The 25,376-nt window shown below is 39.2% G+C and overlaps 1 pseudogene; it reads left to right on the forward strand.

Annotated features, from left to right (window-relative positions):
• The first annotated feature begins 9,156 nt into the window (after positions 1–9,156).
• Positions 9,157–9,650, forward strand: LOC102241211 (annotated as a pseudogene).
• Positions 9,651–25,376: the final 15,726 nt, after the last annotated feature.

The raw sequence follows: 25,376 nt of genomic DNA on the forward strand, positions 1-25,376 counted from the left end.
TCTGGGCACTCTTTAGAGCTGGGTACTATATAATCCACCCACATACACAGCTGCCCTGGGCCTAGAGATACAAAGGTGGTTCAGTTCTATATTGAAAAACTTACAATATAACATAAAAATAAGTAGTTAGGAAAACACATCTAGGAGAAACCCTCAAAGTTTTTTGTAACTTGTGAAACTGGGAACTAGAATCTTTAAAATCCATTTATCTTTATACTAGAGGCCTGGTACACGAATTCGTGCACAGGTTGGGTCCCTCAGGGTGGCCCCAGCTCGCAACCCCAGCCTCACAGCCCCGCAGCCCCGCCTGGCACCCTGCCTTGGGGTGGTGCTGCCCACTCACCTGCTCCACCATCCTGCTGCAGTCCGGCTCTCGTCAGGGCCCATTGGGGCGGGCAGCACCTCTGCCACCCGCTGCCAATGCCGCATCGCTGACACCCACCATGTTTTGTGCCACCCCCTGGTGGTCAGCACACATCATAGCAAGTGGTCGAACAACTGCCCAAGGGGACAATTTGCATATTAGGCTTTTATTATATAGGATAATATACATGAACATTACTTTTGAATTTGTGGGCCATTTTTGAATGATTTTTGTCAGATATTTCAAACTTCTGTTATTTTTTAGTTGCGTCTGTTTAAAATCTATACCCTAAGCCTCTACTTTTAGATTTTTTTGCAAAATAAGAAAGTTTTTAGGCACAAATATTAATAGAACAGTAGGGATATGGCATGCTTTGCCATGCAGAATGTCACAGGCAATAGCCATCTGACAACTACATCACTAGATCTTTTTATAAAGGGAAAGCTGGCTTTCCAATTCAGTCTAGTGATGATCAATTTCAATGTCTAGCCTATGGACATACAATTTTTGAAGCAGCAAATTTTAAGATTTTGAAAGCCATTTGCTCATTATGAGTATAAACTTATTTTTAAAATACTTTAAAAATTGTATTCATAAAAATATCATATGCCCCTATCACGCAACATGTGCAAAATTAACTCAACTTAGATCATAGAGCTAAATGTAAGAGTTGAAGCTATAAAACTTTCCTAGAAGATGTGCTCCCTTTGGCAACATATACACTAAAACTTTCCTAAAAGAAAGCATAAGCATAAATCTTCATGACCTTGGATTAGGCAATGGTTTCTTAGAGATGATTCCCAAAGTAGAAGTGACGAAAGAAAAAATAAATTAACTGGACTTCATTAAAATTTAAAAAAACATCTTTTTTAAATCCTCACAGGAGGACATGTTTTCCATTGATTTTCAGAAAGAGTGGAAGGGGGAGAGAGAGAGAGAAGCATCAGTGTGAGAGACACACATTGGTAGCTCCAACATGCTCCCTGACCAGGGCCAGGGAATGAACCTGTAACCCAGATATGTGCCCTTGAAGGGAATCGAACCCATGACCTTTGGGTGTGCAGGCCAATGCTCTAACTGCTGAGCACACTGACCACATGGCTAAAAATAAAAAATTTTCTGCTTAAGGGACACCATCAAGAAAGGAAAAATACATCCTACAGAATGGGAGAAAATATTTCAAGTCATATATCCAATAAGTTCCTTATCAGACATATAAAGTAATCTCACAATTCAAGAATAAAAAGGCAACCCAACTAGAAAATGGGCAACAGATCATTTGAATAGATATTTCTCCACAAAAGATATATAAATGGCCAATAAGTACATGAAAAGATGCTCAATATCATCAACCATTAGAGAGATGCAAATCAAAACTATAATGAGATACCACTTTACATGCTCTCAGACGGTTTTAATTAAAAAGATGGATAATAACAAGTATGGTCAGTAAGGATGTGAAAAAAAATTGAAACCCTCATATAGTGCTAGTGGGATTCTAAAATGGTACAGCCACTTGGGAAAACAGACTGGTAGTTCCTCCAAAAGGTTCCTTGAAGGGTTAAACATGGAGTTTCATGTGGCCCATTCATTTCCCAGGTATATACCCACGATAATTGAAATGTATTTTCACGCAAAAACTTGTACACAAATGTTCATAGTATTATTCCTAATACTATGTCTCCCAAGAAAGGGAAACTACCCACATATCCATCAACTGATGAATTGACAAGATGTAATATAGTCACATAATGGAATATAATTTGACTCTGAAGAATCTTACATGAGGCTTCAGGACACTCTAAAATGATGCTTCCAAAATAGTGCACTTACAGACTGAAAGATTTACAAATGAAGAGTCATGATATCTACAACTTACCCTCAAATTGTACAGTGATGATAATAGCTGTCAATATATAGAAAGAGATAAAGTAAGCATGACAATAATTGATGAGTCTAGGTCAGTGATGGCGAACCTTTTGAGCTCGGCGTGTCAGCATTTTGAAAAACCCTAACTTAACTCTGGTGCCGTGTCACATATAGAAATTTTTTTATATTTGCAACCATAGTAAAACAAAGACTTATATTTTTGATATTTATTTTATATATTTAAATGCCATTTAACAAAGAAAAATCAACCAGAAAAATGAGTTCGCGTGTCACCTCTGACACACGTGTCATAGGTTCGCCATCACTGGTCTAGGTTAAGGGTATATAGTACTTCATTAGATAATTCATGCAACTTTTCCCTAAATTTGAATTTTGTTTACAAAATAAATAAGGCAAATTAAATACAGTGACTCTTATTTGAGGGGCTTGATTCAAGATCCATAAAATACTGTGTATTCATTCACCTGTTACCTGGACAATTAGATGGGGTGGTGGGAAAGGGCAGTAAAAGGAGCATCCCCATCATACTACCTTCCCTGTTTTAGTTTCTGATGAGGGCTTCTTGGTGATGGGTGGCATTTAAATAAGAAAACACACCCTGACCGGTTTGGCTCGGTGGATAGAGCGTCGGCCTGCGGGGCGTGCAGGAGGCAGCTGATCAATGTTTCTCGCTCATCAACGTTTCTAACTCTCTATCCCTCTCCCTTCCTCTCTGTAAAAAATCAATTAAATATATTTTAAAAAATAAAATAAAATAAAAAATAAATAAATAAGAAAACATATCCCACCCCAACTAATAACTTAAAAGGGTCCTCAATCTTGGCTAGTCAAGGTACCCGTTTGGAGTGCTGTCACATGTCCTCCCACCAGGGTTTCCTCTCCTGCTCTTTTAGCCCAAAATAATTGCAAGTGGTTGATCTATGTGTGAGAATAAACAAGTAATCTTTTCTGTCAAAGAACAGTTTAGACAGCCGCCCTGTTGGCCACATGGTTTGCAGCTCCCCCAGGGGCCGCCATCTTGAAACAGCAAAGGCCAATCCCTCCCTTTGAATTAGCCAATCGGGAAGGACCGTGCGCCTGAGCTCCAATCAAGAGCAAGGGACAGGTCACGTGGGTCAGGGATTATAAACCCAGACGTGTGTGCGCTCCCTCCTACATAGAAGTACAGATGTTTGCCTGCTGCCTGGCTCCCGAGTATGTTTGTATTCTAGCAGAACCCCTGACCTGGGGGGCTCCCCTTATTTCTAACATATGTCATAAAATTTATTTTTATACAAATAAGACAATGGCTGGAAGGATCCCCACTAAACTGGCAGAGAAGGAAGGAGGGAGAGGTGAAAAGGTGATTTCTGCTTTTTATTTTATTGCATATTTGATTTTTTATAATAAGTATTTTTTAAAAGACCACTGTGGGGGAAAAAACTGGTGTTTTTTAAGAGCAGGAGAATGAGGGAGAATAAAGTAGCATCCATTCCACTAAACTATATGAACAATAACTCTGCTGTCTTATTTTTGAAAAATACTTAAAGACATTGGAAAATGCTTACTTTATCTCAGAGATTGGCCAGTTTTTTCTGTAAAAGGCTGGGATAGTAAATATTTTAGACTTTACTGGGCTACAGTCTGTGCTATTATTACTCAGTTCTACCATTGTGGGACAAAAACAGCCAGAGATAAATGAATGTACACAGCTGTGTTCCAATAAAATTTTATTATGGACACTGAAATTTGAATTGCACATAACTTTCACATGTCACAAACTGTCATTCTTTTGATTTTTTTCCAACCATTTAACCATGTAAAACTATTCTTAGCCCATAGACCAGAGGAAAAAAGGCTGTGGGCTGGATTTGTTCTCCCTCAACCCCCTGCCACTATTTTGCCAACCCCTGCTTCAGTCTATTTAAAAACCCTTACTTTATTGTATATAGGATACAAAAGTATACATATTCTTTCTATCAAAAAATACTAGGAGGGATTAAACCAAAATGTGAATAGTGACTATGTGATAGGATTATATAGGAAATTTTTATCTTATTTTTTAGTATTTTCCTAAATTTTTACAATAAACATATACTTCTGAGAAATGTTTTTAAAACAATAATTCATTGTCCCCAAGAAGAGAGACAGGAAGATATAACATGGAGATTGCCCATCTGTCCTAAATGTCTTCTGGAGCCCAGATCGAATTAAAAAAAAACTTCTGAAGATTTCCTTCCTGTTCTGGGATTCTGCCTCCTCACACAATCAAATGCCTGTAACATAATTCCTTTCCATTTGAAAAGCAATCCTCTCTCCCGCTTCAGTCTGAAAGTAAATTTCCGAAATTAAGACCTGTAGGCTGAGGGGCCTCCTCCCCCATCTGGGCAAATGTGATTAGCAATGGCATCTGGTGTTCAGGGAACCAGGCAATCTTGCTCCACTCCCAGCCTGGAAACATGAAACATGGTTTAAAAAAAAAAAAAAAAAATCCCTGCGGAAGGCCACAAGGGGGCAGAGAACCTGCAACCCACAGAGGAAGTGGGGTTGGCCCCAGACAGAACATACTCTTTTGTAAATTGCTCTTATTATCTAAATGCCTTTCAGAAACCAAATGAAGAATAGTATAAAGTCTTGGATTTCTTCACATAAAATGGTAATTCACAAAACTGAGTGTGCCTTTTTCTTGGAGCTTAGATAACTAGGGTCTTTCAAAAAGGCCAAGGCAAAGTGGTTTGGGTTTTTTTTTCTCATAGTCTGAGGTAAAGATTCTGGAAAATTTACACTTTTTCCGTCCCAAACAGGGAGATTTGTTCAAGCTCACAAACAACCATTGCTTTGCAAAAATAGTCTTTTTCACTTTTTTCATATGTAGTAAAAAATCAACCAAGTCAAATTTAAGGGAGGGGGGAGAATTATCATTTATTACAACTACTCCATTTAAAAAAATAATAAATCTGGGGATCAAATGGAGAAGCACAAAGGTTATAGACAAACCACAACTAAATGTGTTTTACCATGTAAGTTACTCTTGTGCTTTCTTGTGTTTCACAGATGTTGCTTTTTTAACAAAGTGAAGGCAAAATCCTCCACCAGCAAAAAGCTTGCAACTTGCTTTATTGCGATACTCCTTCATTACAGAGGAACCAAACCTGCAATATCTCTGAGGTATACCAGTAAATTATACTAGCATTATTTCCTAAGTGTGATATTGTGATTTACAATAAGAAATATATATTTGGTCTTGGTCCTGGTCCTGATTCTGGCACAGAACTCCTAAAACCCTTGGAATTTCCTAACTGATTAGAACAGCAAGGTATCTTATGTTAATGAGGTGATTTTTAGAAAGGACCTGAGGCTTGGGGCTGTTTACTAGTGGATCAAACAAAGTGATTAGAGGAGAACTTTCAGTCCCATTCCCTGCTTTCTGGGCAGAGGAGAAGGGCTGGACATTGAGCTCAACTACCAATAAATAGCCAATGATTTAATCAATCATGTCTATGTAATGAAGCCTCTGTAAAACCCAAAAAAGGAGGGGCTTCAGAGAGCTTCCCGGTTGGTGAACATGTGACGAGGTGTGGAGAGTGGTGCTCATTTGCCTTGCTATTTTTCTCCTGGACATCCCTAAACTCAGTCCTGCTAGTTAGCATATCCTACTCTCATGCCACTTTTCCCCATACCTTGACCTACTTGACTGTTTGGTTTATATCTTCCTATATAATAAAAGGCTAATATGCAAATCAACCGAACAGCAGAACGACTGGTCACTATGACGTGCACTAACCACCAGTGGGCAAACGCTCAATGCAGGAACTGCCCCCTAGTGGTCAGTGCACTCCCACAGGGAGTGCCTCTCAGCCAGAAGCCGGGCTCACAGCTGGCAAGCGCAGCAGTGGTGGCAGGAGCTTCTCCCACCTCCGCGGCAGCGCTAAAGATGTCCAACTGATGGCTCCTGGACTGTGAGAGGGCACAGGCCGGGCTGAGGGACCCCCCACCCCAGTACACGAATTTTATGCACCGGGCCTCTAGTTTTATAATAAACCAGTAACCTAGTAGGTAAAATGTTTCTCTGAGTTCTATGAGATGCTCTAGCAAATTACTAGAATTTGAAGAAGGGGTCCTTGGAACCTCTAATGAGAACCTGGACTTTCGAGGGGCATCTGAAGTGGGAAGATGGGAAGGGGGAGGTGTCAATCTTGTAGGGTTGAACCCTTAACCTGTGGGATCTCAGGGTAGATTATGTCAGAATTGAATTGAATTATAGGTGGTGTCACGGGGAACCCCATTCTCCCCCCCCACACACACACACCCAATTTGGTGACAAAAGTGAAGCATTCTGTGTGAGAAGCAAATGAAATGCCCAGGTGGAAAACTGTTTTTCTAAAAGACAAACAAATTTAAAAGATATATAAAAAGTTAAGTTTTGCTTTTTCCAAATAGCAAATAGCAAACAATGGTAACTGTATCTAACATTTATTAAGCACTAAGTGCCACCTATTATGCCAAGTACTTTTCATGTGTTAACGAATATTCACCATGAACCTGGACGTAGATGATACTGTTAATCCCTTTACTGCCTTACTGTTTCTCTCCTGGACATTTCTAAACTCAGTCCTGCAAGTCAGCATATCCTACTCACATGCCAGCTTCCACCTGAAAGAGAGGAAACCTATGGAAGCTTCTTCAGATTAACAAACATGACTCTTCATCCATATGAACAGGCAACTGGGATCACAAGAGCAGAGCACTTGACCTCACTTCCACCTTTAACTGTGCCCATTTTTCACCTTTCCATCACAGAAAAACTCCTCGAAAGTTTAATCAGGGGTAGGGGACCTTTTTTCTGCCAAGGTCCATTTGGGTATTTATAACATCATTTGCAGTGGGCCATACAAAATTATCAACTTAAAAATTAGCCTGTTATATTGGTCAAACATTTAATTAACTCACTCCTAACGCCTTAGCAGGACCAGACCAAATAATTTCGTGGACCTTATACGGCCTGTGGGCCAGACATTACCCACCCATGGTTTATATACGTGCTGTCTCCAATCTCTCTACCCTATTGTCTATTTTTTAATTTAAAAACATTTTAATTGTGCCCTAGCCGGTTTTGCTCAGTGGATAGAACGTCAGCCTGTGGACTGAAGGGACAACCCGAAAGCCCCTCTCCATAGCTATTGAATTACCAACTCTGGAGTGAGGCCCAGCACCCTGCCTTTTAACAAACCCTGCAGAGGATCCTGATGCAAGCTCCAGTTTGAGAAATACTCTTTTAGAGTTTCTTTTGTGAACCATTAGGAGCACTGATCAACACAACATATTCCAAACAACATTTGCATGTTTAAATTTTGGACCTGTTTATGCACACATTAACATTTAAATTTAAGAATATGAATCTGCATGGCCCATGTAGCTCAGTGGTTGAGCATTGACCTATGAACCAGGTGGTCATGGTTTGAATCCCAGTCAGGGCACATGCCCAGGCTGAGCGCTCCATCCCCAGTGGGGGCGTGCAGGAGGCAGTTGATCAATTATTCTTTCTCATCATTGATGTTTCTATCTCTCTCTCCCTTGCCCTTCCTTTCTGAAATCAATATTTTTTTAAGTACCATTTTTAAAAAAGAATATTAATCCAATTCAGCTAAGTGTTTTACCTCAAATGCCTAACCTATGCTTGGATCTGCTTAAACTAACAATAATAAATACTTTTCAAGGACTGACTATGTGTCAGGAGCTGTTCTAAGTGTTTTACATTGATGAATTCATTTAATCTTCATGACATTGTATGTGTGCCATTCTTACCCTCTTTTTATCAGTGAAGACACTGAGTCTGTGAGAAGTTAAGTAACCTGTCCAGGTCAGAATGATTACTTGACAGTTGAGATTTGAATCCAGGCTCCATAGGTATTTCCAGACTATCTTGGGGCCAAAATATCTATTTGAGAGATATCTCTAGGGGGGAAAAAATCTACCCAAGAAATTTGAATATTGGAGAATTTTAATCCTCTCTGTCAAACCAATCAATGTATAAGAGGCAACTTATCAGAGTTCTTCCAAAAATACTATCATGACACTCAAAAGAGTTTTCAGAAACTTATGTTAGTTCCTTGGAAAATTTGGAAGAGATGTTAGACTTAGGTGATTTTGTGGATCTACTGATTTTAAGATTTGATGAGCCTGTTTCTGAAGCAATTTCCTTCTCTTCTATCACCGAATGATACTTCCACCTTCATCATGTAGCAGTGGGCTTATCCCCAAGTATAACACCATGCCAGAAAGCATATTTCACCCACAGATCAAATATGCACTCCATTTGTCATATTTTAGTCAGATAAGACACATAATATGTAATGAGAAAGATATTACCACAAGCCACATAACTACTATTCTCAACATTTAATTATTGGGGGGTTTTTTCTGAACCCTTTGTGGATAGCTGGCTTACTGGCTTTATACAAATATTAATTATTGCTTTATTAGCTTCATTCTAGGATTAAAGCTGGATATTCAGTACCCCCTGAAACCTAGAAAGTTTCATTGCTATTCCTATTGTAAAAGTTGTCAGTTTCCAGGTGACTGAGGAAGAGGGGAAAGACTGGGGATACCAGGTGGGTTCCAGGCAGGATGGTGCCCAGGCAATTTCTAAGCAACAGTCTCTCTGCTTCCAAGAGAATGTGTTAGGATTTTGTTCAGTGCAGAAAGGAAACATACACCAAGATTAAACTTATCTAAAACAGTGTCTTTGCTTTTTACATGATGGGAGTGTTTCCTTTGCAAAAGCCTCACCACCACTACTTCATCTGGGACTTTCTGATACATGCACAACAAAGGTGATCAGCTACTTGAAAGGAGGAAGATGATAAGGCAGGTGGTTCATTGAAATTAGAAAGTAAAGAGGCCTCGGCATCTTGGTCACTGACATGCCATCCAAACTGAGGAAGACCCAAAAACTTCAGGACCACGTAAACCACGGCCACAGCCTCATCAGCAAGCACAGGAAGCACCCGGGAGGCCGAGGTAATTATGGTGGCTTGCATCATCACAGGATCAACTTCGACAAATATCACCCAGGTTACTTTGGGAAAGTTGGTATGAGGCATTATCACTTAAAGAGGAACCAGAGCTTCTGCCCAATTGTCAACCTAGATAAACTGTGGACCCTGGCCAGTGAGCAGACACGGGTAAATGCTGCCAGAAGCAAGACTGGTGCTGCTCCTATCATTGAGGTGGTGCGATCAGCTACTACAAAGTTCTGGGGAATGGAAAGCACCAAAGCAGCCTGTCATTGTGAAGGCCACATTCTTCAGCAAAGGAGCTGAGAAGATTAAGGGTATTGGTGGGGCCTGTGTCCTGGTAGCTTGAAGCTACCTGGAGGGAAGTTCATTAAAATATCCACAAGTTAAAAAAAAAAAAAGTAGAGGCTTCTAGAGTCGCTTGTCTCAGCCTATTTCCTTCCGCAGATGCTCAATCCTGTGTCTGCCTCCGTGTGGACCTTCCCCAGATCCTTTGTGGGGTCTTTGGAGTCTTCCTATTGCCAAGGAGAAATGCAGGTTTCCCCACACACATTGGTAACTGCCAAGGGACTTGATTTTCTAGGGCCATTCCTGCTCTTGCCCGGGTCCCAGCTGGCATGCATTCTGAGCATACCATTGTCATATCCAAAAAATCACCAACAAATCCCCCCTCCCAAATCCAGACAGACAAATGTTGAAGATGTTGCTGAAAAGTTCCAGGAAAAGGAAAGGGGGATTTCATGGTACATCCTTAGCTGGGATAAATTGATGAAGACTATCCTAAGTGTTGAGAAGGACTCAAGAATGGGGCAATCTAGCAAAAGCATCCAAGTGGTAGAAACAGTCAATGCCAGCCCCTGAGACAGAAGTTGGCGTGTGTGAGAAATAGGAAGAGGATGAATGTGGCTAAAACTGGGCTTCTCAGAGTGTTGTTTATAAACAGTCTGCAACAAGATGAGGAATTTGTGCCAGAACATAAATTCAAGTACTACTTCCTCAGCAACAAAGTCTTGCTTTAAAAAAAAATAGCTGAAGTTAATAGTGTACTTAAGTATACTTAGTGATATATTCCTTTTTTAGTTTTGCAGAAGTATATGAAGAATATTGGAGATATATAGCTTAAGATTATATAGTTATATATAATTTTGTGGTTTAACAATTTAAAGATATGCTAATATATTTTATTGTCAAAAAGAGAACATTGACATGAAATAATTCAATATTTTATAAATCTCCTATAATCCAATAATCACTATCCTTTTATTTTTAATAACATTCCAATCTTTGTTCTTCTGCATATACTTTATGCCATTTCAGTCATCTGGTATACACACACACTTTTGCTTTTGCAGTTAATATCAAATCATAGGCATTTTATACCCCTATAAATAGAAATAATGAGTAATGTCATTTTAACAACTACATAATAATCAATGGTTAACAATTGACTTAAGCATCTACCTTCATAAGACATTTATTTCTTTGTTTTCCCCTTGTTATAAATAACCTGGCTATGAAAATCAAAGTACATACTGCTTTCCTTTCTTTTGCATTATGTCCTTAAAAAAGTTCCCAGAGTTGAAATACCAAGTAAAATAGTATTTTAAAATATGGGTTTAAAAAACTCATGCTTGCTATATATTGCTTTATTGCAATATGCATATTTAATTATTTTAAATTTTATCTGCAAGGCTTTTAATACAAGATAATTGTTTTTTTAATAATTCTCAATTCTGAAAGAGTTGGTATGCACAAATGAACTTATGCAAAATATTTTATTGCATATATGCATATATATATGTATTTTCACAATTCAGTTAATGAAATAATTAATAAAATTATTTGTTGAAACAATTTCTAAGAAACACTAGACACTAACATCTGAAATCTTAAGCACTTAAAAAACAGATGCAATCTCTAAATAGCCATTGGTCTTTCTGGAGCCTTTCTATATGTAACCTTGTCATTTAAAGTGCCAGTTATCAGGATGAACTCAGGTTGTGACCCAAGTCCACTCTTCCCCAAAGAGGCAGGTTTGTACCACTAGAACTGGGAAGAATCTAAAGGAATTCACTGAGATACACCAGAGACAAACCAATCAACCACATTAAAAAGGGAGAAGCTTTACGTAATCCCATCTAGTTATTTTTTTAATAGTAACATTTAGTTTTGATGTATTAACTAAATTATAGAGCTGAACACAAAGATTCACTTTTATTTAGTTTTTTAAAGATATTAAGATCTTAGCCATTTTTTCATTGCTAACAATATTATGGAATTTCAAAGTAACTCTTTTCTTTTTATGACTTCCTGGTCACCGATAGTTGTGGCAGGCCCACACAGGTAGAAGAGAGAGATGTCAATGACCCCATGTCTGATTCATGATCCATGTTCCCTGTGATTTTAAAAAGAAGACATAGTTTAAAGAGAGCCAGGCCCAAAGCCAAAATGTGATTATATTAGGTTCCCCTTCACACCGGCATTCCAGTCCATTTTGGCCTTTATCAGCCCTGAAAAGGAATTTGATTCATTCAGCAGACAATTTTTGTAGATACACGCTGAGCACTCAATAACATCCTTCCCTCTGTTCTGTTTGTGACTTTGACACCAACCCCTTATTAAATCCAATCGGTAAAGGATAGAAAATACCACTTTTCCATGAAAATGTTTGCATGTGGGATTCTGCAAAGGGTGCACTGAGTGCTGCTGGCCACCTGCAAGGGTTATTATTTCACAGTGCTAGTCACACTGTATTCTGAAAACACTTCCCAGGAAAGGTTGACCAGAGGGAGAGAGTTAGCAGTGCTGAATGGCTGAATGGAGTAGCTGTTTGTGGACAAGGGTTTCAGGCCCACCCTGAGACCATGAGGCGGTATCATAAACTGTAAGAGACCCTTCAGATAGCAGCCTCTTCGACCCTAGTCACTCACCAAAGGGCTGGCTCCTCACAGGCATGCAGTGGAAAAGACTTCTCATTTCCATTAGGTCTCTTCAAGCACACATATGTAGGCATATTGCATGTGTGTGTGTGTGTACACACACACACATACATACACACACAGCCCACAAATCTTAATAACTGTCTTCAAAAGATGAGGGGTGATAAGAAAAATTAAGCCCCAGTGCAGTCTACTGCTGTCAACTGGTTTTGCCATCAATGTTGATGATCTTCTTTCTGAACTTATATCTAAATGAATCTTATTACAAAACTAGAGGCCCAAAGCATGAAATTTATGCAAGAGTAGGCCTTCCTTCCCCTGGTTGCCAGCACCAGCTTCTCTCGGCACCCGGGACCCGGGCTTCCCTCGCAGCCCCAGCTTCGACTGGAAGGTTGTCCGGTCTAATTAGCATAATATGCTTGTATTATTATAGATATCTCTTTTGGAGGTTTATTTTTAAAATGCATTTATTGAATAAATAGAAAAGTTAATAGTAAAGTAAATAACTAAAATAATATTTCCATTGAAATTTTAAAATAAAGCAAACCCATCTTATTAAATATTTTTGAGATTTGTATCTTCTGCACTTGAAAATAGCCAATCTGATAGTTTGCATGCTACCAAGGAAATTGGCTAATGGGTAGATTGTTCCATTTGGAGGTTTATTTATATCCTGATTAAAAAATAAAGTTCATAAGTGGGAAAATACCCATTTCTCTTTAGTCATCATTTAAGAAGTTGGAATCAAGTTGCTAAAATATATTCTATATAACTTTCAGTAGGATATTTCAGAATGGTGATACTTTATTGCTAAAGACAATTTGCTTGACCGCTTAGCATATGAAAAAGTTAACTTAAAATGAATCATACATCTAAGCTAAGAGCTAAGACTATGAAATGTCTCAAAATATTTTTGTGGCTATGGATTGGGCAAAGAATTCTTAGGCAACAGAAAACATGATCTGTAAAAGAAAAAATATGTATAATAAAATAGACTTCATCAAATTAGAAAGATCTACTTTTCAAATAACTTGGTTAAGAAAATGAAAAGGCAAGCCACAGATTAGTACAAAATATTTGTAATTCACTATCTTATAAAGGACTATTATTAAACTCTTACAATCCTAATATATATAAAAAGCCAGGTGCCATCACGACCAGACGGACAACCAAACAGCAGGCTAGGGAGCTGAGGGAGTGGGAACTGTGGGCCCCCGGCCGCCTGTGGTGCGGCGGCGGCGGGAGGAAGGAGATGTAGGCCCAAATGACCAAAGGACCGGTCCCACGGCGTGGCCGCGGAGGCTGAGTATGGAGCTTCACAGGGCAGTGAGGCGAAGGAGCATTGCAGGATGTGGGCAGCAGTGAGGCCAAGAAGCCTCGCGGGGTGGGGGCTGTTAGCATGGAGCTTCGCGGGGCAGCGGAGGGGTGTCGTGGGGCTTGGGCGGCTGAGGCCAAGGAGCCTCGCAGGGCAGGGGCTGTGAGCGTGGAGGTTCACGGGGCAGGGGCCACGGAGGTGGAGGAGTAACGCTGGACGGTGGACGTGGCCATGATTGCAGCTAGGCCTAGGGATCCTAACTGCACTATTTAATTGTGCGCTGTGCCTCTAGTCCAATAATAAGGATACAAGCAACTCAACTTTTAAAAAAGTAAGCACTTCATCAAAGAAGAGATGACAATGTTAAGCCATAAAAAGAGGCTTAATATCATTAATCCTAAGGGAAACTTAAAACCACAATGAGATGCCACTATACTAGTACACCCATTCAAGTGTGTGTGTTTTTTAATTTTTAAATTTTTTAAATATGTTTTTATTGATTTCACAGAGGAAGTAAGAGGGAGAGAGGAATAGAAACATCAGTGATGAAAGAATTATCGATCAGCTGTCTCCTACACACCCCCTACTGGGGATCAAGCCTGCAACCTGGGCATGTGCCCTGACCAGGTATCAAACCCGTGACCTCCTGGTTCATGGGTCGACCCTCAACCACTGAGCAACACTAGCCAGGCTAAAATGGCTTTTTAAGAGACTAGTAGCCCTAGCTGGTTTGGCTCAGTGGATAGAGCATTGGCCTGCAGACTGAAGGGTCCCAGGTTTGCTTCTGGTCAAGGGCACATGCCTGGGTTGGGGCTCGATCCCCAGTTAGGGGGTGTATAGAAGGCAGCCAATCAATGATTCTCTCTCATCATTGATGTTTCTATCGCTTTCTCCCTCTCCCTTCCTCTTTGAAATCAATAAAAATGTATTTTTTAAAAAGAGACTAGTAAACATCCATATTAAAGTGAATGGATTGTGAAATTGATAAGACCTGTAGAAAGAATAACAATATCAAAAGTGCAAATCCGCAAATCTTATGCAAAAATTCCAAACTTAGGAATTTATCCTACAAATATACTGGTACATATGCAAAATAATACAAATCCATCAGTAGAGAAATAATAAAATTATGGAAGTTCCAGACAAAGGAGTACTATGCAGACAAAAAAACAAAGGTTTTAAGTTAGTGATATGGAGAGTGCTCTACTATCCATTACTAAATGGGGGGAAAAAGCAAGGCACTGTGCAGTATTATAGTAAGCTCTTACTTGATTAAGAAGAGAAAATAGTCCTGGGTGAATTCCATGACGGGATACATAGGAAGATAATCACAGTGGTTGCCTGGGAGAGGGTGAGTTAACAGAGGGTCAAGTATAAGAGGCAGGCTTTTCCCTTGTACTTTCAGAACTTTCAACATATGAGTGAATATTCAAAACAATTTTTAAAACTCTCAACAAATTAAACAGTGCATACCTGCGTGAGTGTCAGGCAAAGGCTTAATCACTGTAATATATAAGGAATGCTATAGACCAGTGGTTCTCAACCTTCCTAATGCCGAGACCCTTTAATACAGTTCCTCATGTTGTGGTGACCCCCAACCATAAAATTATTTTCGTTGCTACTTCATAACTGTAATTTTGCTACTGTTAGGAATCCTAATGTAGATAAATGATATGCAGGATGTATTTTCATTGTTACAAATTGAACATAATTAAAGCATAGTGATTAATCACAAAAACAATATGTAATTATATATGTGTTTTCCGATGGTCTTAGGCAACCCCTGTGAAAGGGTCATTCGACCCCCAAAGGGGTCGTGACCCACAGGTTGAGAACCGCTGCTATAGACCAATAAGAGAAAGAGGTAGGTGTGGGAGCAGACAGTCCAGATGGGGCAGATGGGGAGTATTTCATCATTGACTTTTTATAGTGCTGATGCAGACTGGCTTTCAGTAGGTTTTATTATTAGTTTTAAATTGTCTACAGATAATGTAACGCCATATTGCCCACACCCAGAGTAGACTGCTTTCATTGCCCTGCCCTTACTATGCCATGCCCCAATTCACCCCTGGAGAGAGAGGAGGGAAAGGAGGAAGGGAGGATGGAGGGATGGAGGGAAGAAAGGCCACATTTAAAGTGTGTTCAACTTTATTACCAATCTTTGAAAGGCATATTAAAACATCTATAGGATAATCTTTTTCATCTGGCCTAAAACAATTCTTTTTAAAATAATAACATATCATAGTTGCAAGTGAATGAAGAAATGAGTGTGCAGACTTTTTACAATTATATTTTTGAATGTTCATATTCACTGAACTCATAATTTAATTCCTGGAAATTATCTAACAGAAATAATCAGAGATAAGAACAAAGGTATAATTTGTAATAGCACAAATAAACAAGAAAAAGTAGTAAGAAATTAAATTATGTTATATCTACCTTTTGAGAAACTGTAATCTTTAAAAAATAATGTTATAAATAATGTTTATTGATTTGGAAATGCTAAGGCAATTAAAACTACATGTAAAGAAAGAAACATTTTGGGGGATAAAGTTCACATAATATAAAATTTACCATTTTGAACACTTTTAAGTGTACAGTTCTGAGGCATTAGTTACGTTCACATTGTTGTGCAACCATCACCACCAACCATCTCCAGAGCTTTTTTCCTGTTGCAAAACTGAAATATATGCCCCTTACACAACAACTTCCCATCCCCACTCTCTCTAGCCCCTGGAAACCATTCTACTTTCTGTCTTTATGAATTTGACTATTCTAAGTACCTTATATAAGTGGAATCATACACTATTTGTCCTTTTGCGATGGGCTTATTTCGCTTAACATAATGTTCTTAAGGTTGATCCATATTGTAGCATGTGTCAGAATTTCCTCCCTTTTATGGCTGAATAATATTCCATTAATTGGATATATTCTATTTTGTTTATCCATTCATTCATCAGTAGACCCTTTGGCTATTGGGAATAATACTGCTATGAACACGGTTGTACAAATATCTATTTGAGTCCCTGCTTTCAATTCTTTTGAGTATATACCCAGAAGTGAAATTTCTGGGTCATACGGTAATTCTATTTTTAATTTTTGAGGTACCACCATAGTGTTTCCCATAATTGCTGTATTATTTTTCATTCTCACTGGGAGCTCACAAGGGTTCCAGTCTTTCTATATCCTCACTGACACTTGTTATTTTCTGGGCTTTTTAAAAAATAATCATCTTAATGGGTGAGAAGTGATATCTCATTGTGCTTTTGATTTGCATTTCCTTGATGATTAGTGATGTTTTGTAGGCTTATTGGGAAAAAATCATTTTTATGAAACAAGTGACCTTTTATATAAAAACCTATTACATAGGGAAAGAAAATATAAATATCAGAATAGTATCAATGTGCTGAAATCCTATCCAGCAAATATTGACTCCCTTCCCCAGTAACACCAAGGGAGGAGGATACCTCCCCAACCACTGAAGTTGGACTTCATGTACCTTGTTTTGGCCTCCAATGGAGCATGGACAGAGTAGCAGTGTGCTGGGTCTGAGCTCAGGTCTTAGAGGCATCACATTTTCCCACTCACCCTCTGAGCAGGCATGTTCCAGGTAACCACTTAGCCTGAGCCAGAAAGTGATACCTTTGGAACAAACCTAGAGCTGGTAGCCTGAAACAGGGCTTCCCGAGCTGACCCATGGAACAGTGAGCAAGATATTACTGCTCGTTGTTGTATGCCAGTGATAGTTTTGAGACCATTTGTTCCCCTGAAAAGGCTAACTGATACACAGAGGTTATCTCTGGATAGTGAGATTAACAGTGATTTGTTTGTCCTTATTTGTACTTGTAATTATTTTCCAAACTTTCTACAATAAACACTTGGATTTAAAAAACAACAACAAAAAACGCTGAAATATTCCATTCCAAAATACTAACGGTAGTTATTTCGGTCACTAATTACATATTTCAAAATCACTTTTATTTAAATTCTACATATTTTAAAAATATTTTTATTGATGTCAGAGAGGAAGGGAAAGGGAGAGGGAGATAGAGATAGAAACATCAATGATGAGAGAGAATCATTGATCAGATGCTTCTTGTACGCCCCACACTGGGGATTGAGTCCGAAACCCGGGCATGTGCCCTGACCAGGAATCGAACCATGACCTCCTAATTCATAGGTCAATGGCTCGACCACTGAGCTATGCCGACTGGGCTATTTAAATTCTACATTTGTTTCACAATGAACATGTATTACTTTTGTAACCAGAAAAGAAATATAAAAAAACTTTTGTCTGTTTCTTTCTCTTTGTTTGTATTTTTGCTGTGTGTATGTGTATGTGTGAGAGAAAGAGAGAGAAACACTGGCCATTCAAGCATCCCAAAAAGAACTTCCAGGAGTTAATAGTAAACCAGCTAGGAAAGGATAAGATTCTTGCTGGTTGCCTGGGCTGAAAGTGGAAAGGGGCAGTGACTGCAGATGGGCACTAGGATTTTTTTGGGTGTATTAGAAATGTTCTAAAATAGAATAGTGGTTATGGTTTTACAGCTCTGTAGATTTGCTAAAACGTATTAAGTTATAGATTTTAAAAGGCCCTGGCTGGTGTGGCTCAGTTGGTTTGGTGTTTACTGTGCAATAAAAGGTCACTAGTTCAATTCCGGCCAGGGCACATGCCCAGGTTACAGGTTCAATCTACCATTGGGGTGCATAAGGGAGGCAACAGATGGATGTTTCTTTCTTTCTCTCCCTTCCTTTTTCTCTAAAAAAAATCAATAAAAACATATAAATTTAAAAGGGGTGAATTTTATGGTATGTAAATTATACCTCAATAAAATTGTTCAAATAAAAAAACACATTCTTCCTCTGCATGACAATGTAAAGAACTGGGCTTTTGTTTCAAGAACTAGAACCACAGATAATACTTTCTCCCAACAAAAATGCAAATAACAATAAACAAAAAATAAATATACAGACTTTCATTTAAAAAGTAGAATAATTAAAAGGCAAATTTGAGGATATGAAGCAAAGAATCTTAAAAATAGCAACCCTAAATTTAATACAAACACTTGCCTTTCAGTGAGCAAACTGTGATCTGCCAATCCTATTTTCCTGAATAGGGGTCTCACAGAGCAGGTAAGAGCCAGGCGTGGGGGCAGAGGGTTAGTAGTAGGATCAATTAGTGTTACTGAAAGCCCCACACTGGCAGATGGGTTAGGCGGCAAAACTATACAGCACCCAACTTGCTAACAACTGCAATATGACAAGCGACTTTCCCTTCCCCCACATCTCTGGGCTAACTAATCTGCTACTAGGTGAACCTTGAAGAATATAAATGAATGTAGGGACTTGGGATATAACCAAACACTTCATGGTTGGTCCAGAGGTTAGCTTATTTAAATCGAAATGATTTATAAATTATGTAAACTAGTTTTAAGTACAGTAAAAGCTCTATGTCCCAGCCCAAAAGTCCTAAATCTGCCCCTATGTCTGGAAGTCATCTGCTTGTAAAACCTCTAGACTAATAACATCTAATTCTCGCAATATGAAAGTTGCCATGACAACCAAGGGGAAAGTTTTGGTCAATAAAATATAATCCAAAACCAATTAAAAAAACACACACACATAACCCTTTGAACAGCTTCTCTAAACCAAAGGGGATTAGAATGATGCACACCCAAAAAGCACAGTGTCTCACAGGTATGAAATCTGGGGATCACATGGCAAGAAGCAGAAAACTACAACTAGCTGGCGGTATCAAATTGACAAAGCAGGAAATATGGCTGCCTAACCACCTTTCTTTACCTTGGGCACTTTGGACATAAGATGTCCAAGAATATTTATTAGTCTGATCTGACTGAGAAAGCTCCAAATCCTTATTTCAATAGAATGAGCTTGTCTAACACACTAAATGGGTATGGATTTCCAGAAATCCCATTCCTGGAAATAATCCACTTTTTATTGTTACATTCCCTCACCCACTCTAGAGTTAGTATTTGGTTTGACATCAGTGCAAGGGAAAACTGCTTTTGCAAAAATGTTTTCTCTGTGTATAATTGAAATTTCTTTATTTTTCTGTGTGTCATTTATTCTTTCATTATCTGATGTTTGCCCCTGATTTTCCATGTCCCATTTTCAACTATGTGGTTCAGGGAAGCAGGTTCCATTCCAAGTTTCAGAAAGAAGCTGTAACTAGGCTTGACCAAATGATTGGTTCAGGGTTGAACATATTACCCAAACAAAACCAACAGAGTCAACTCTGGACCATTCTCTGAAGGCCTGAAGAGTCCTTATGATGTCATCAGGTCCTCTGAGGTGGTGAGGCACTGTGCAGACTGCAAATACCAAATCCCACTGCACGGACACAACTTGTTTGAAGACCCTGCTTCCTACAAACCCTGTGACTGGACAAATCATTTAACTTCCCTGGATCTCATTCTCCTCATCTAAAATTCCTTGGGGGTATCTGATTTTATGAAGGAGACATATGTGAGGGCACATTATAAATTGTAAATCTTTACTGAAGTATAAGACCTTGCCTTTTGCTCTCCTAGCAGCCAAAACTAAAACATGTAGAGATGTTTGGACCGGTCCAGTGCACTGGAAAACAAAGAACAATATCCAAGAAAGAGGAAGAATCTGAAGCCACAGAATGTCAGAGCCAAAGGACCTTGGAGGATATCAACTCAACACCACCACCCCCCTCATTTCACAGATGAGGAAACTTGCTCTATCTCCCTTTGAAAGGGAGGAAATGAGATAAGAGATAAGGACAACTATTGCAATCATTCAGCCAGGTTCCCCACATGAAATTACAACAATCAGATAATAAACTGTGGCCTCTGCGCCCTGAGACCATGCCTGTGTTTGAATAACGTGGTTATCTTCTCCCCATGGTAAACAGCCTCACCTTCAGAAATGACAGCTACAGGATCTTTTTTTAAAAATTGATTCACCCAAAGTTCACCTCCTCCACACAGCTCAGCCTTCTGAGTCCTAACTGGGAGGAAAAGAATTTTGCACTTGGAAAAATTGCTGAGCCATGTGTCTGAAATACTTAACAAATCACAGTGGGGATTTTATTTTAATTTTTTTCATTTTCTCTGTTGGTGAGAACCATGCCTGCCAAGAAATGATTTGCCAAATGGTGACTTCATTTATGATGCCGGCAATGTGATGTTTAACAGCTGACATTTGACTGCTTTTGAAAAATCTGTCCTTTAGCTTACAAAGCAACAGAAGTGTTGCAGAAATTTAGAGATCCATGTGTAATGCTCAATAATTTCATGTGGATAAAAGTTATTAGAAGTCAATATTTTTAAGCATTGTAATAATAAAAAACACCTAGTCCAGGAACTACTTACTGTGTATAAAATAATTAATTCTCACAACAATTCCAAGAAGTAGGTGCTATTTTTATCATGCACAGATTTGAAATGAGACACTGAGAAGTTGAGCTACTTTCTCAAAATCACCCAGCCAATAGCAAGAGAGCTGCGATCTGAACGTAGGCATATTGGCTCTGCAATCTGATTGCTTAATTACTCTGCTACACAGACCTTCTTAGGGTAATCCTCTGCACAGAATACCTTATATGTTCTTAAAGAAATAACTTGTGTGTGAAATTAAAATAAGTTAAAACATCTATTCAAATTTATCTTTCTAAAACTCTGTTTCAATCACAGCATCAAAAGAAAGCAGAGTGATATGAATGAGGGTGAAAGCTTTGGCACCAGGTTCGATTTTACTTGAGTTCCATTACTGGCTAGCAGCTGTTGTGACCTTGGGAAAGTTGCTGAACCTCTCTGTGCCTCAGTTTCTTCATCTGTGAAATAGGAATAATAATGAGATCATTGATGTAAAGAGCATAGCCCGCTGTTGAGCACATAGAACATCAATAACTATCACTCATCATTGTCATTATTATTATCAATATTTTTAGTACCCTGTGGATCAATACCACTTCAACTCTGCTTCAGCTTTTATCAGCCTTACCTATCTCTTATTCCAACCTCTCTCTTTTCCCCATCTTTCATCCTTACAGCCCAATATACAGGTTCCAATCTGCTTCTTACATCTGGTACCCACTAAGGTCTCACCTGAAATCCAACACCTGCTGCCCTAGGACATCTGTTGACCCCAATGCATGAGACTCCAGAGCAAAGTGTTTGACACCTGAGCATGTGCAACACAGAAGTGCTGGCAGTGAGCCCTCCAACAGTCAAAACTGGCTCTTTCTTCTCCCTTGTTAGAGGGAGTATTCATTTGATAGAGCTGCCATAACAAAGCACCACAGACTGGGTGGCTGGAATAACAGGAATTTGTTGTCTCACAGTTCTAAAGACTAAAAGTCCAAGATCCAGGTGTCAGCAGGATTGGCTTCTTCTGAGACTTCTCTGACTTGTAGATAGCCACTTTCTTGCTGTGTCCTCAATGTGATCTTTATTGTGTATGTGCAAAAATGTCCTCTTCTTTAAAAGATATCAGACCGCCTGGTGGGTATAGCTCAGGGAACCAGGAGGTCACACAGTTTGATTCCCAGTCAGGGCAAATACTCAGGTTTCTGGGCTGGATCCTCAGTAGGGGGCATGCAGGAGGCAGCCAATCAATGATTCTCTCTCATCACTGATGTTTCTGTGTCGTGTGTGTGTGTGTGTGTGTGTGTGTGTGTGTGTGTGTGTGTGTGTTTTAAAGGCACCAGCCCTAGCTGGTTTGGCTCAGCCTGCGGACTGAAGGGTCCCAGGTTCAATTCCAGTGAAGGGCACATGCAGGGGTTGCAGGTTCAATCCCCAGTAGAGGGCATGCAGGAGATAGCTACTCAATGATTCTCTCTCATCATTGATTTTTCTGTGTCTTTCTCCCTTTCCCTTTCTCTCTGAAATCAATAAAAATATATATTTTTAAAAAGACACCAGTCAGATGGATTAGGGCTTACCCTAAAGGCCTCATTTTAACTTAATCGCTTCTTTGAAGACTGTATCCCAACTACAGTCACATTGTGAAACACTGGGGGGACATACGAATTGGGGGACACGATTCACTTCCACAACAGGGTCCCGAGATGCTTTCATAGATTCCTCAGAAGAACCTGTGTGATAGAGCAAACAGTTGACTATAGTGGTGGCCAATTTGGAACATTGCCTCTTCCCAGGTTTGCATCTTCTCCCCTCTTGGGGATCACAGTCACCAATGAAGTCCTCATGCATAAGCCATGGTCTCAGGTTTGTTTTTCTGGGAATTTGGCCTAACACACCTGGTGGGAACTGTAGATGGTGTCCTACCACACGACCAGCCAGACCTGTCAGATGTGGCCCTAGCTGTCCTTTTAGCCCTCCTTGCCCCGCCTGAACTGGGCTTGGCATGTCCTAGCCAAACTTAGCTGTTCATTCTCAATTGTCTTCTCTAAGACACAGTCCTCATCTATAAACAACAAGGCTGGGTCCCTTCCTCCCCTTATAATGCCATAAAAAACACATTTCATCTGCCTATGAATGTCCTCTATTACCCTTCTGGAGATGAATTTTTATCTCCACATAATTATAAATAAATAAATATTCTGGCCTAAGTAGGCAAGATTAAAATGTTCCAGATTTGCACAAAAAGGAGAAAGAAAACCACAGTATCTAAATTAGGGCTTGAGAATTATATAGGGAAAGTTAGCAGATGTACAGCTGGCCAATCCCAGATTTTAATTAAAATCCATCTTTTATTGGTCAAAACATGACTAGAATGACAGCCAAGCCAAAAAGAGAGCTGGGTTAACACACACGTGCTCACACACACATACACAAACACATGCTTCTTAGCATTCTGTTATTTTATACTATGTGGAAGCAGCAGGATGTGGGTATAAATGGATTTTGCATGTATTTCTCTTGGCATTATGGCCATATTTAATGTAACATCCAGTAAAGTAGAAATTTTAATTAAGTTTATGGTCTGACCATCTGTATTTGTTTGGAATTTCTGTCTCTTCAAAGCAAAAATGTGAACCTGGCTTTAGACCTGGAAAAATCTTAGGCTGGGACCAAATGCATTATCAACAGACTGAGAATGTGTGGTCTGAAATATAAAGTAAGATTCGAAGAGGGGGAGCCCACTATCAAAATATCACAAAATACCTAGATGTTAATTATGCAGTCACTAATTTATTCTCTCATGCTTCAGGGAAGATAGAAGGGAAATTTGATATATTTTCAAGGGGAAAAAGTCTCAGTATCATTAAATTGCCAAAGAATCAATTCAATACATTTGACTTGTTTCTATGGGTTTGATGTTACTTTTCTTTTAATCTTTACTTCTTGCATTTTCTAAATGGATAAAACCTATGTTCAATGTGTATCCAAATGTTTTATATAATCATTTAGGCTCATTTCCTTTAAAATAGTAAAAACTCACTAATGTACATTAAATGATAATAATGAATTTGGCCAATATAAATTATTAAAAGTATTTGTGTGGCCCTGGCTGGGTGGTTCAGTTGTTTGGAGTATCATCCTGTATACCAAAAACATTTGCAGGAGGATCCACCAAAGAACATACATGCATAACCCAGACAATAGTGGGGTGAAGGCCTTGGCGGGGGGGATGGAAGAGGGAGGAGGGGAGTCAATGGGGAAAAAAGGGGGGCATCTGTAATGATTTCAACAATAAAGATACACTTTTTAAAAAAGTTTGTGGGTTTGATGCCTGGTCAGGACACAAAACTAGGTTGCCAGTTCAATCCCCAGTTGGGGCATGTACAGGAGGCAACTGGTCAATGTTTCTCTCTCATATCGATGTTTCTCTCGTCCTCTTGCTCTAAAAAAAATCAAAGGAAAAAACATATTCTTGGGTAAGGTTTAAAAAAATAAACCAGCATATGCAATTTTATGTATACCATGTAATTACAACTATATAAAATATATACATCAAAAAGAAAATGCATCACAATGTATGTGTAAGAGACTATCAGTAAATTTTTCCCATTTATTTTTATTTTCATTTTATATATTTCCAATAAGAGTAGGTATTCCATCTATAAAGGAAAATTTTTTTAAGTTAAAATTAGATGGTGAGTGATTTGAGCTAGCTTAAAGAGGGAAGACTGTTGTGTGGATGCCAAAAACAGTAATTGCTAATTATAAACAATTCTCATTTTCATCAAAACTGATCAGGCAGTTTCCACTTCTAGCAGAAGCCAATGTTTTTAGCTGGAAAGAGCAGAATTTCTTTGATAATATTTTAAAGTTCAAGCTGCTCACGCAAGCTCTTCAGGAGCATTGGTAAAAATTTGCACTGAGCTAGTCCAAATTTAGAAAAGGTTTCAGGAGGGGGAAGGGGAAGAGACCATCATTTGTAGCCTTAAGAGGGATTAATGGTCAGATCTTTCTAGGTCTGGAGCAAATCCTGACAGTTGCTCAGAAGGCATGTTGGCCTTTTGTGTAAAACCCCTCATGCAACCTGGTCCAATTTGGACACCAGCTCATTTCTTTGTTTTATTATATTTCTTTTTTGATTTTAGAGAGGAAAGGAGAGGGAGAGAGATAGAAACATCAATGATGATAGAGAATCATTGATTGGCTGTCTCCTGTATGCCCCACAATGGGGATAGAGCCCACAACCTGAGCATGTGCCCTGACAGGAATCAAACTGTGACCTCCTGGTTCATAGGTCAGTGCTCAACCACTGAGCCACACCGAACAGGCTCATTTCTTAATTTCCCTTACATGTCAGGGTCTAAAGTTAGAAGGAGAACCCCTCCAAAGGGGAGTCTACTGACTCTATCTCCCTAATCACTGGCCTAGGACCACCATTTTGCAACAAGTAGCACCTTCCCCAACAAGAGCACCCTAGACCAGTTTTCTTCTCCCAGAGCCAAGGCCCCAATCAACACT

This window comes from Myotis brandtii, unplaced genomic scaffold (genome assembly GCF_000412655.1).
Source record: "Myotis brandtii unplaced genomic scaffold, ASM41265v1 scaffold17, whole genome shotgun sequence".
NCBI lineage: Eukaryota > Metazoa > Chordata > Mammalia > Chiroptera > Vespertilionidae > Myotis > Myotis brandtii.